Genomic DNA, 11,926 nt, shown 5'->3' on the forward strand with positions numbered 1-11,926 from the left:
TACAGATTAACTGATTAGAAATCTGTTTTATCTCTCTCATGAAAGTTATACCCACAGTATATCCTCACATTCCACACTGACTTTCTTCAGGATGGAACAAAAGCTGTAAAAATACTTGTAAATCAACCTGAGTGCCAAGATGTTTTACATAGATTGTTACCTCTTTTCCTTCCTATTTTCAATTATATTTTCCATCCTGATTCTACAACATTCTTAATGGAATAGACAATTTTTGCAAAGCACACAGATTGGTTTTCTTAGAATATTTTTTTCATTTAGGCTCATAGCTGATGGATTTGATTCATATTCAATTCAATTAAATAAAGACTATAAAGTAAAGTGGAAATTTTTGGCTTAGAGACCACCATACTTGACTCTGGGTAAGCATTTTATTTATCTGATGGGAAAAGAGGTGTGTAGATACACTGGAACAGAATCTGCTGGTCATGAGCTTTCTTATATATGGACTGCAAACTGTATGATTAATTGAGAAAACAGCATCGTTTAATGTGGCAGCTCTATTAAGGGAAGCATACTTCTTTAGATCATTCTTCTATAGTATAAATATAGTTCATCGTATTTGATTTATACAAAGATGAAAATTTCTGGTCATATTAAATTAATCTTTTATACCTTATCAGCAAAAATGAAACAGAGGATCAGAAGCCATCCTAGAAACTTGCCTTATATTTTCCTTTTTATTTTACTCAGCTTTTTCACTACTGTGTCCAAAAGACCCAACAAAAGCAATACGGGAGGAGGAAATTTTATTTTGGCTTGTAGTTTCAGAGGTCTCATTTCCTAGCTCCAGGCCCAAGGTGATGCGTCACATCATGGCAGAATGACATGGTGGAGGAGAGCAGCTCAGGACACAACTCTAGGCAGCAGAGAGAGCTCCACTAATCAGGGGCAAAATGGAAACCGCAAAGTTACACCCCCAGTGACCCACCTCCTCCAGCCACACCCCACCTGCCTGAAGTTACCACCTCGTTAATTCATTCTCAGTGGCTTACTCCACTGATGAGGTTACATCTCTTATAATCTAATCATTTCACCTCTGAAAATTCCTGTGTTGTCTCACAGGTGAGTTTGGTGGACACCTCATACCTTAACCACACACTTTTATTTGGACGTTGACCTGCTTGCATGACAGTGGTTGAGTAGCTCAGTCAGAGAAATGGTTTGTTTTCTATGCCTATTTTTATTTTTTGTTTCACATCCTCTTTCGTAATATTTCCCAATGCTCACACAAAGAAACAGGATATTCTCCACTGAATTCAAAAGCCTGAACATGAGTCCTCTCAGTTGCCGTGCTATCGACTGGAGTCAAAGCTCATAAGGCAGTGTACCACTAGATCCCCACCTTTGAGAACACTATTGATCAACCACCAATTCCATTTTATATTTATGCACATTCACAATCTATTTCAGTAAATCCTCAAGTTTCATTTATTTTCAGCAATGGAGAGATAACTTTCATGTTGAGGAAAATTTCAACAGTAGAGATTTCCTTCTTTAGCCATGAAGAATTTGTAGAGGTACAGGGTAGAAAATGTCTTGGTTTCTCATAAAAGGACCAAGTAACACTAAAACTGAGTATAATTGTTGGTATTATTCCTCAGGAAATTTTGATTTCAAGTATATTCTTATTTTTTTGCCTGACATGGAGAATCCTTTCATCAAACTGGCATTCAAATATGTTCCTTACAATTATAATCTGTAGATAATAAAATGAGTGAAAAGTCAGAATTCCCTAAAATTGCTCATGGGTCACGCAGATCAAAGCCTTTTGTTTTGATGTGAATAAGCTCTATTCATTCAGCTTTTGCAGAATTGACTAACTTGTTTGTTAGTTACTGTTGTGAGCAAGAGCTGACATTACTTCCTCAACATTTACCCGACTTGAGCAGACTGAAAAATCTTTATTCCTGCCATATATATATATGTATATATACATGTTTATATATATGTGTATATATATATATATATATATATATATATATACATACATGTTTAGTGGTCCTTAAATAAATCTTTGCATTTACCTGAATGAAGAAGAAAGCAAACTGATAAATATCAAGTATCAATAAAATGTTAGGAGCAAAGCTAAGCCTTTTTTTTTTTCTTTTTCATACTGTGTCTTTTCTAGAATAAAGCATTTTTTAAAGACATAGTGGGAAAAAACTGATCAATAAAAATTTCAGAAAGTATGAAATAAACACTCTCAGTAAAAAGAACATAACTATTTAGCTTAGTACAGCAGCAAAGGCCTAAACTATAAATTTCTTCAAGGACGAGAACTCTCAGATGGCATAGGGGAGAAGGAAAAAGGATCATCCAGTAAAAGAGAATATTTTTCAGCAAAGATCAAATAATACACAAGAAAATTCTCAGTGCTCCTTCTCCCTCCCTCTTGCTCACTTTGTCTTGAGAGTTAGCTTTTCATTATTCGAATTATAGTGTCAAGAAATAAATCAGCTGAAAGCCAAAGAATTGAATAATAAAATCACAAATTATTTGTGCAATCTATAGTTCTGGTTTAAAGAATAATATCATTACAAAAAAAAGTCAGTTACTAGGAAGTTGCTTAAATAAATTGAGATGAGGTGTAACAGTTAACTCAAACATCTTCAACCAAGCAGGTAAAAAAAAAAAAACAAAAAACAAAATACTTTGGTTATTAGGAGACATATGGAATGAGGGAATTAGTGTAAGTGATAGTAAATGCATAAATTAAAGGATAAGTCTTCTACAGAAGATACAGGACTCGATTTTACCAAGAAATAGGAATGTTACCTGTTTTCTGTTTTCCTTTCCTTTTCTCACTGAGGATTCTCTCCTTTGGGACTGATGAGAAAGGTCAGTATAGAGCAGGAAAAAGCAAGCTTCTAGGACGTAGCATGTACAGACAGTGAGACAGAGGTGCTTGGGACTAAAAGAAAGCAAGAAACCTGGGCTCAGAGATTGCCGGAGGTTTTATAAACAGAAATCTGGGAATAAGATATGTTTATGGAAGCTTTCCCTTTCATCAAGCTAAGATGTAGTACCACAGAAAAGGTGCACCCATAAATCCTAAGTGTTATTCTTATTGCAATTTTTTTTTGAATGACAAACAAATGTTTATCAAACCAAGTTTGGCACTATTCTCCACACTGTTCTCCACACAAAAGACACAGTCATGAGCAAAGCTTGTGTTTTCGTATTTTATTGTATGAGTCAGAAAGAGATGTTTCACAGGTATAAATAGATAATTAGAGGATGGTGGTCAAGCATGGGAAAAAACCAAACAGGGACAGCAGGCGGAGCTAAGGAGGTAGGAGTTAGAAGGTGTAAGGGAGAGATGGACTCTGGTATTTGGGGATAGATTCCAATCCCAGGGACCTCCCTTTTGCTTTATGTCTCAGTATTTGGGTAAGTGGACACGAAGGCCTGGTTCTGGCTCCTTTGGCATAAGCTCTACAGTCCCCTGGGAGTCCTCGTGCAGCCCACCTTCTGATCACCATACGAGCCAAGCCAGTCGCCTTTCCTGCTCTCTCAGGCCACTCTGGGACCTACCGGAGAGCTTGAGTATTCAAAAATATATATTAGGGAATTAGGAGCAGATCCCCCTCAAGGAAAAAAGTAATATTAAAAAATAATGAACAGAAGCTGGGTGCGGTGGTGCATGCCTGTAATCTTCAGTGGCTCAGAAAGCTGAGGCAGGAGGATCATGAGTTCAAAGCCAACCTCAGCAAAAAAGCCAGGCACTAAGCAACTCAGTGAGACCCTGTCTCCAAATGAAATACAAAATGGGGCTGGAGATGTGGCTCAGTGGCCTAGTGCCCCTGAGTTCCATTCCTGGTACACCAAAATAATAATAATAAAATCATCATCATCATCATCATCATCATCATCATCATCATCATCATCAGAACCTAATGACCCAAAGAATATCAAGCCTAACATGCATGGAATTAGAATCCCAAAAAGTAAGGAGAAAATATTAAGGGACACAAATATGTCAATGAGAACCATGAGCATAAATCACCTAAACTTGGTGAAAAAACAAAGCCAGAGATCCCAGAATCTCAGAGAACCTGAGGTAGGACATACTAAGAAAATCAAAATGAGATAGTTTACTGTCAAACTTCTGAATGGAGAAAGAAAAATTTTAGATCAATAAAAAACAAATAGAGTAAGACATTAGATACAGGGAATAATGATAAGAATACCAGCTAATATGCAAGAAGCCATGAAAATTCATAGAAACAAAGCAACATTTTAAAGTGCTGAAGGGAAAAAATTTTATCTAGTGAAAATATTGCTCAAAAGTGAGATAAAAATATTTTCAGATAAGTGATAGCTAAGAGAGCTGTCACAAATAGACCCATACCATGATAAAGATCAAAGGAAGTTTTTAGATAAATAAAATTGATACATGCACAAAGGAGAATAATGAACAATGAACAACATGAGGAAAATAATAATTGTAAATGCTTGAATAAATATAAAATTATACATACATACACATTTTTTAATTCCTTAATTTCTGTAAAAATCAATTGACAGTTTAAGCAAATAAACATTGGACCAAAGAATTGAACTTACCCTTCACCAAGGACATATACAAGTGGCTAATTAATCACAAGGTGAGTGCTCATTATTAATATTTTTCAGGAAAATTCAAAAGAAAGCCATAATTCAGTATTACTCAATAGCTACGATAGTGGCTAAAATTATAACATCTGACAATTTCAAGTGTTGGCTAATATCTGAGTAGTCGAAACATTTACACATTCCTATTGATCATCAATAATGTTTCAGTTGATTGGAAAAACTGTTTGATATTAAGTACATCTCTACTAAAACCTAGTATTTTCACTCAGGTGTTCAGCTGAAAGAAATGAAAGCATATGAGCACAAAGAGACGCGTACAGCGATGTTTATATAAGTGGATTGACATATGTGCCAAATGGAAACAGCCCAGAAGTTTAAACAGACTTGTCCTACAGACACACGAGGAAGAGCCCTCTCTAATGAAAGGAACGAACCACTGACAACAAACAGAAGTGAACTCTGAAAACTCTTCTGAGCAAAAGAAGTCAGAAACAAAGAAGCATATGTGCATGAACACACTTAGATGAAGTTTAAGAGCAGGCGGAGATAAACCTTGGCGGTGGAAGTCAGAAGAGCTGCTGCCTTCAGATGGAGTACAAGCTCGATGGAGATGGGCCTGGGAAAACCTCCTGAGGTGAGGAAATAGCCTGTACTTTAACATCAGTTTGTTTATACCATGTGACCAATAATCGTAAAACCTCATAGCTTAAAGCAGCATTCACATTGTCATGAGATTGTGTTGCACTGGTTTTCTCCTCTGGACAAGCCTGGCTGATGCTTTAGATCTTTCTGCATTCATAGTCATTTGGAGACTGAATGGCCTCACCCTCTCTTAGGTCTGGGTGTCTGCAGGCTCTGAACCTGAACTGAGATACTTTGATTCTCTTCCATGTGGCTTCCCATCCTATGGCAGGCTACCTCATCTCATTCACATGTCATTCTCTGGATTCCAGGTGCATCAAGTAGTAATGCATAAGTGTTTTTCCATTCTTTGCCAATGTCATGTTTGTGACTGTCCCACTTACAAAACAATTCAATCTGGCCAAGCCCAGGATTCAAGAGTAGAAAAAGAGATCTGATCTTTTTTTTTTTTCTTTTGGGTACTAGGAATTGAATTTAGGGCCACTCAACCACCGAGCCACATCCCCAGCCCTAATTTATATTTTATTTAGAGACAGGGTCTCACTGAGTTGCTTAGTGCCTCACCATTGCTGAGGTTGACTTTGAACCCATGATCCTCCTATCTCAGCCTCCTGAGCCCCTGGGATTACAGGCATGCACCACTGTGCCCAGCAGAGATCCCATCTTTTTAAGGAATAAAAAAGTACACAGGAATGAAAAGAACTTACAGTTGTTCTTTCAAACTCCAGTCTTGAAAATATTACTTGTGTGGGTGTATACATGTGTTCAAATATATACTTTCGGTGCATTTTTTTTGTATTTAAGCTTCATGTAAAAACTCTAAAATTGAAAAAGAGAATACATATGTAACTTGAGGTGAAAGCACCAATATATTTTATGACTTATCACTTAGCATGCTTTTTGTAGTGAGAAATAGAAAAATCTGACTCAAACAGATTTAAATTCTAAAGAAGATTCATTATTTTTTAAAAGAAAAGACCATTTGCAGTTGCAGGTGTGATCTGATCAAGGTTCCAGGACCATTCTTCTGCAGGTCCCCTTGGTTTTTCTCTCTCTCTGTCTGAGTAGATAGTTTTTCCAGACTGACATGTTTCATGCTAACAAAAGGGATATAGGCATCTTAGCTCTTACATCTGAATATTGTCCAGAAAAGAAAAAAAATGTAAATTTTCTTCATCAACCAAAAAAACAAAAGTCAAGTGTTTCACTCTGATGGGACTCAATTTAGATGGTAAGGCTAGACAGTTAGTGAAACAGGGCTGAGTTGCATGCTCCTCCATGAGCCATTCATTGTGGCAAGGAGGAGAGGACATGAGTAAGACAATGTCAAGTAGGACCTAACACTAAAGGTAGAAGTAAGCTGATTCTTTCCTAACCTCATGGCAGTGACAGAGTGTTCAAGGGGTAGAGGAGATGCTGGGGAGGAGCCAAATTAACAAAGGAGATGATTTGGGGGTGGGCAGTGATAAATGAGAAAAAATAATCCAAGTTGAATAAACCAAGTAAAAAACTCACAGAAAAACAAAGGTGCTTTTTTTTTTTTAATTTTAAAGTTGGGTACAATTCTCATTGGGGGGGTGGGGTGTGCTGGGATGTAGCTCAGTGGTAGAGCACATGTGGTTCAATCCTCAGCACTGCAGAAGGGGAGCAAAAGGAAGAGAGAAAAAGTGAAGGTCAGTAAGTTTACTTTTAATCCCAGGAAATATGATTTAATAGGGTAAAATACAAAAAGATCGATGTGGTATATATAAGCTGTTGTTTTTATTGGTATTTGTGACAGCCACGTGTAACTCTCCAGCTGAGGCTGTCTTCATCCCCTTGCACCTGCCTTGCACCTGTTTGTTTTGCTGTTACTATGGAGATGTTCCAAGGGGAGCATCTGGACTTTGGATTATACTCGCCTGGGGGACGACGCTAACTTGGTTTACTCTCCACCTGTTGGTTTTATTACTGTCCAGTGTTTCACATAGACTCCTGCTGCAGTGGAACTACTGTGGGATCTGGAGAGACACGCTAGGATTATAGAAGTCTGCCTAGCGAAGGGAACGGACAACGTTCTTCTCCCAAATAATTAGTTTTAACTTGTGACTCATTGAGGGAAAATCAGCTGGCAGTGTGTGTTGATGCTCCTCTCTCTGGTGTAGGTCTGAGCTTCTACCAGTTGATAATCATCTTTGGGGGTTTAATATTTGCTGCTTGAGAATTGCAACTACTTATGGAAGAATTATTCTAAGCCTTAAGATCTTTATATACTTCCTTGTATGTGGAATTTAAAGACTGAGTAAGCAGAATAGGAGGGACAGCAAGAGCTAAGTCTGTCCTGAGCATTTCCAGAAAAAGGGCAGCAGCACAATGGGAATCCCTTTAGCCAAGATAAACACCATCTGCCTTATAATCCTGTAGAGGCCCCACCTGGGCCTTATCTCAGCAGTTTCAGTAAGTGCAGCAGAGTTTGTATAATGGAGCATTGTTACTTTATCTTAGAAGGACACAAAGACATCAAGGAATTGGGAAGGTCTTGTCTTGAACATCCACTGTGCCACTTCCTGCTCCTGAGACCCCCAGACAAGTCATTTAGTTTCCTTAAGCCACCATTTTCTCATAAAACACAATCTTTGAAGCAGAGAAAAATCTAAAGTATTCCTTAAGCATGTACTTTAATGTCCAACCACATGACAGATATTGACTGATGCCAAAGATGAAAAGACAGAGTTCCTACCTTTACCTTTATGGGCTTTTCGAAGTCATTGAGGAGGCAAGTCAGGTACTTACATAAGCAAAAGGATGAGCAATACAAAAGCTGACATCAAATTTGCAACCTGGCCAGAGCTGTGAGTAGTAGAATCTGTGAGTCAAGCAGGTCTTCATGGGAGAAAAGCTCATGTTTTCAAAATGTTGGTGAGATTTGGAGGAGTGTCAGTCTTCCGTCAACAATGGGAAATACATAATCTGCCAGCAGAAGCAACCAGAGCTGCCTGGTCTTCCTCTGACCTGCTCCTGAAGAGCGTCTCGAAGCTGGAAATGGCGAGTATGGCAACTGGGTTGTATGGGCCAATTATGAAGCAGATTTGACTCACCAATACTTGCAAGCCATGCATGGATTTTGCAGCCATAACTACTCAGAGCACAGCCTACTGCACCATCCAAGGGAGGAGTACCAAGGGATCTAGTCATTTAGATGGACAACATGGCACCATTGAATGGATTAATCTTTGTCTCAGGGAAGAATACAAATCCTGAGGGGCAGAGCTGCTCCTGGCCAGGCAGAGTCAGAACCTCAGCCATTCCCAACTCTGGTCCTCCCTTGGTCAGTGATTCCTCTCAGGTTTAGATTTCAAAGGGAAGTTTCACCATAAACAAAAGTAATTTTTTTTTTTTTTTTTGCTTCTGGTAATGAAGGGCTTGGCATTGTCTGGGTTTTATTCCTCATCAGTAAAATGAAGACATTGAACTACAGTGTCACTATAAACACCCGCTTCCACTTCCCCACCACATTTTAATTACTTCCCATGTCCTTTTGAACATTTTCTCCTAAATTAATTATTGTCCATTATTAAGATAACCCATGATTGATGAGCAAATAAGAATCAAATAATTAGAAAAATGAAAGAACTCAAAAAAAAAAAGGACAAATAATTAACGGAGCATGCAGTCCCATTCATAAGGACTTGGAGGTAACACTCAGGGAGTTCTGAAATCTCTTGTGAAAACATGCAAGCCCAGGAGACAATATTGTCCTCCTGCAAGTCAGCTGACTGTTGAAGTGGTGCATCACCTCGAGGGGCACATGGTTAAAAAAAAAAAAGTGAAATAAAATCAATAGTAATTACATTGGATGAACCAAGGGACTCAGATCTTTGCCTATAGCTCTTCACTAGATAATATCTCTGTCTTCTTTCACTGCACAAAATAGCTCCCGTCTGCCAAGTACTTTCAACTCCTCAGAAGAAAAGCACTTAAATAAAATATGAGGTGTCACTTTGAGTGGTGAGCTTTGACCTCCAGTCCCAGGGAGTCTGGATTGAAACTCAGGGAACTGGAAACTCATTTGTTTTGCTCCGCAGTTCCTCTCTGGCCCTCAGATTTGCTGCTAATCTTGATAGCGTAGGTCTGAAAGTGAATCTTTCTTATTTTTATCCAAGAGTCAAAATATGGTTCTTTCAGGATTAAAGCAAGGCACTCTCACCATTGAACCCTTCCAGAGAAAAAAACAAGCTGCGACCTGTGAAATGTGCAGCTGATCTTCCTCTCTCTGCTCCCTGCTAGGAATCACTGTGCTCTATCAGAAGCCATTTCCTTTCCCCAGGAGCAGCTCCACTCTTATCTGAGATCTTGATCTTACCCAAACACTCTTACAATAAACCAGACAGCCTGATGTTTGATACCATTAGCCTCTGACCTCTGAAGAACTTCCTTAGAAGAGAGCTCATAATCCAACAGCCTGGATGAAACTTGGTCATCCAGAGACAACACCAAAGCTGAAGGACAGGGCTGGTTTGATTAACTAAAAAGCAAGAAGTTTCTCTATTCAGTAGGGCTGTTGAGGGAAAGAAGAAAGAAACAATGGGAGCCTTTTGAAAAGTCATGCTGTTAAATATTTCCAGCCCAATTCAGCCAAAACTGGCATCCCCACAGGTCTTCTTTGAGGTCTAAAGAGTCAAGGACTACAAATATATTTTAAAATGACAATGAAAAAAAATTTAAACGAAACCCCTTAGTAATATGACATTTACATATGTGACTAAGCACAAAGAATTCTCTGTAACATTTAATACTCCGTTTTCAAATGTGAAAAGACATTGGGAAAAGTTGTTTAGATTTCTCCATATCAAATACATTGCAAGACTACATCCAGGTTAGAGAATTTGTTTTGAGCTAACACTACTGCTCTTTTGGTGTTTTCTGTTCAGATTTTCCAATTTAAAGCATGTTTTAAATTCTTAACTAACAACTTGACACATATGTGCACACTGAATTCAGAAAACTAAGAAAGCAAGGTGGGTAAAATGAACACATTATTACACTGTCAGGACTACTTTTTAGTTAGATTTTTGTAAATCAATAGAAGATGCAGAAAATAGAATTAGCTGCAGCTAAAACCTTAGCACCATATGTAATTGAGTGACTTTTATCACTTCCCGCAGTAATTATCACAACTGGAACAAGCTGAGAATTGGTGAATTTTATTTTGTTTGGGGGTTGACCTTGCTATTTGTTTTACATTATTCTATAGCCCAAGCATGAAAAGCACCTACATTTTTTGTCACTCTTTCTCTTATTACAAGAATTTCTTTAGAACAAAAGGATATTTGTTAACAATCAAAATATTGTACAAAGCTTGATAAAAGCACTGTTCTTCCCAAATAATATATTAAGAAAAAAAAACTCAATCTCTTTAGCCATCATGGAAATGGAAATCAAAACTACACTGAGGATCCATTTCACCTGAATCCGAATGGCTATTATCAAAAACCCAATAAATAATGAGTGCTAGCGAGAATATGTACAAAAAAGAAAGGCTTAGACACTGTTGGTGGGGACACAACTGGTGCAGTGCCTTTGGAAAATAGTATGAAAGTTCCCAAGAAGCTCAAAATAGAACTACCATGTAATGCACCCTCACCACTCCTGGGTGCATAGCTGATGGAAATGAGGTCAGCATACTGCACACCCCCATGTACTGCAGCACTATGCACAGTGGCTAAGGGATGGACCTGGCCTTGGTGCCTATTAACAGATGAAGGGATAAAGAGCATATGGTGTATATGGTATAGCACAATGGAGTATCACCCAGCTGTGAGGAAGGATGACGTCATGCCATGTGTGGGAAAATGGATAGAACTGAAGGTCTTCGTGTTAATTGAAATAAGCCAGACACACACACACACACACAAATAAACCAGATTCATTCTATCTCGTATGAGGAAAAGAGGGGGCACTACCTGAAGTAGAGAGGGACTTCAAATGACAGGGAATGTGACTGGGAGGAGGGGAGAGAGGAGGACACAAGGAGGGCCCGGGAGAAGGTGGACAAGAATAAGGCATGTCTGTAAACATCGCCCTGACACCCAGTACTCTGCATAACTAATAGTGTTAATAATAATAATAATAATTGAAAACACGATTTTCCTTACTTAGGGGGGAAAAAAAGCTTCCAAAAAGCACTGTTCTAGAAACCACATTTCACACACAGGTATTGGGTATCCTAGGTCGACTAGGACAGGTATTGGTGATTTTTAATTTAAAAGCCACTCCAAAAATAGTGAGCACAAGATTGGCTTCCACAAGAGGTGCAAGAGGGGAGAAGCACTACACAAATGAACACATCTATTATTGTCAAAAAATTAAAATAATAACTAAATATAAACTAAGTAAAACAGAATTTAGAATATTTAAAGGGAATTAACAAGATGACCCCAAATTTCAAAAAACTTCAGCAACTCTAGGAAGGGCCATGAACATGAACGACTATTTAAAAACCACAGGGAAATTCTAGCACAAACTGAAAAGAAATATCATGGAGCCCAAGGAAAGTAAGAATATGTTCTGACTGAAAAATTCTACAATATGATCCTCACAGAGTACTATTCCATTATTGTAAGCTCTGTTTCTTTAACCCTTAAAAGACTTTCTAAATTAAAACAGTATGTAAATTTGTATTTGTTGAATAGTTATTTGTGAAAAAGCC

Source organism: Ictidomys tridecemlineatus, chromosome 7, assembly GCF_052094955.1.
Source record: "Ictidomys tridecemlineatus isolate mIctTri1 chromosome 7, mIctTri1.hap1, whole genome shotgun sequence".
In the NCBI taxonomy this organism is placed as follows: domain Eukaryota; kingdom Metazoa; phylum Chordata; class Mammalia; order Rodentia; family Sciuridae; genus Ictidomys; species Ictidomys tridecemlineatus.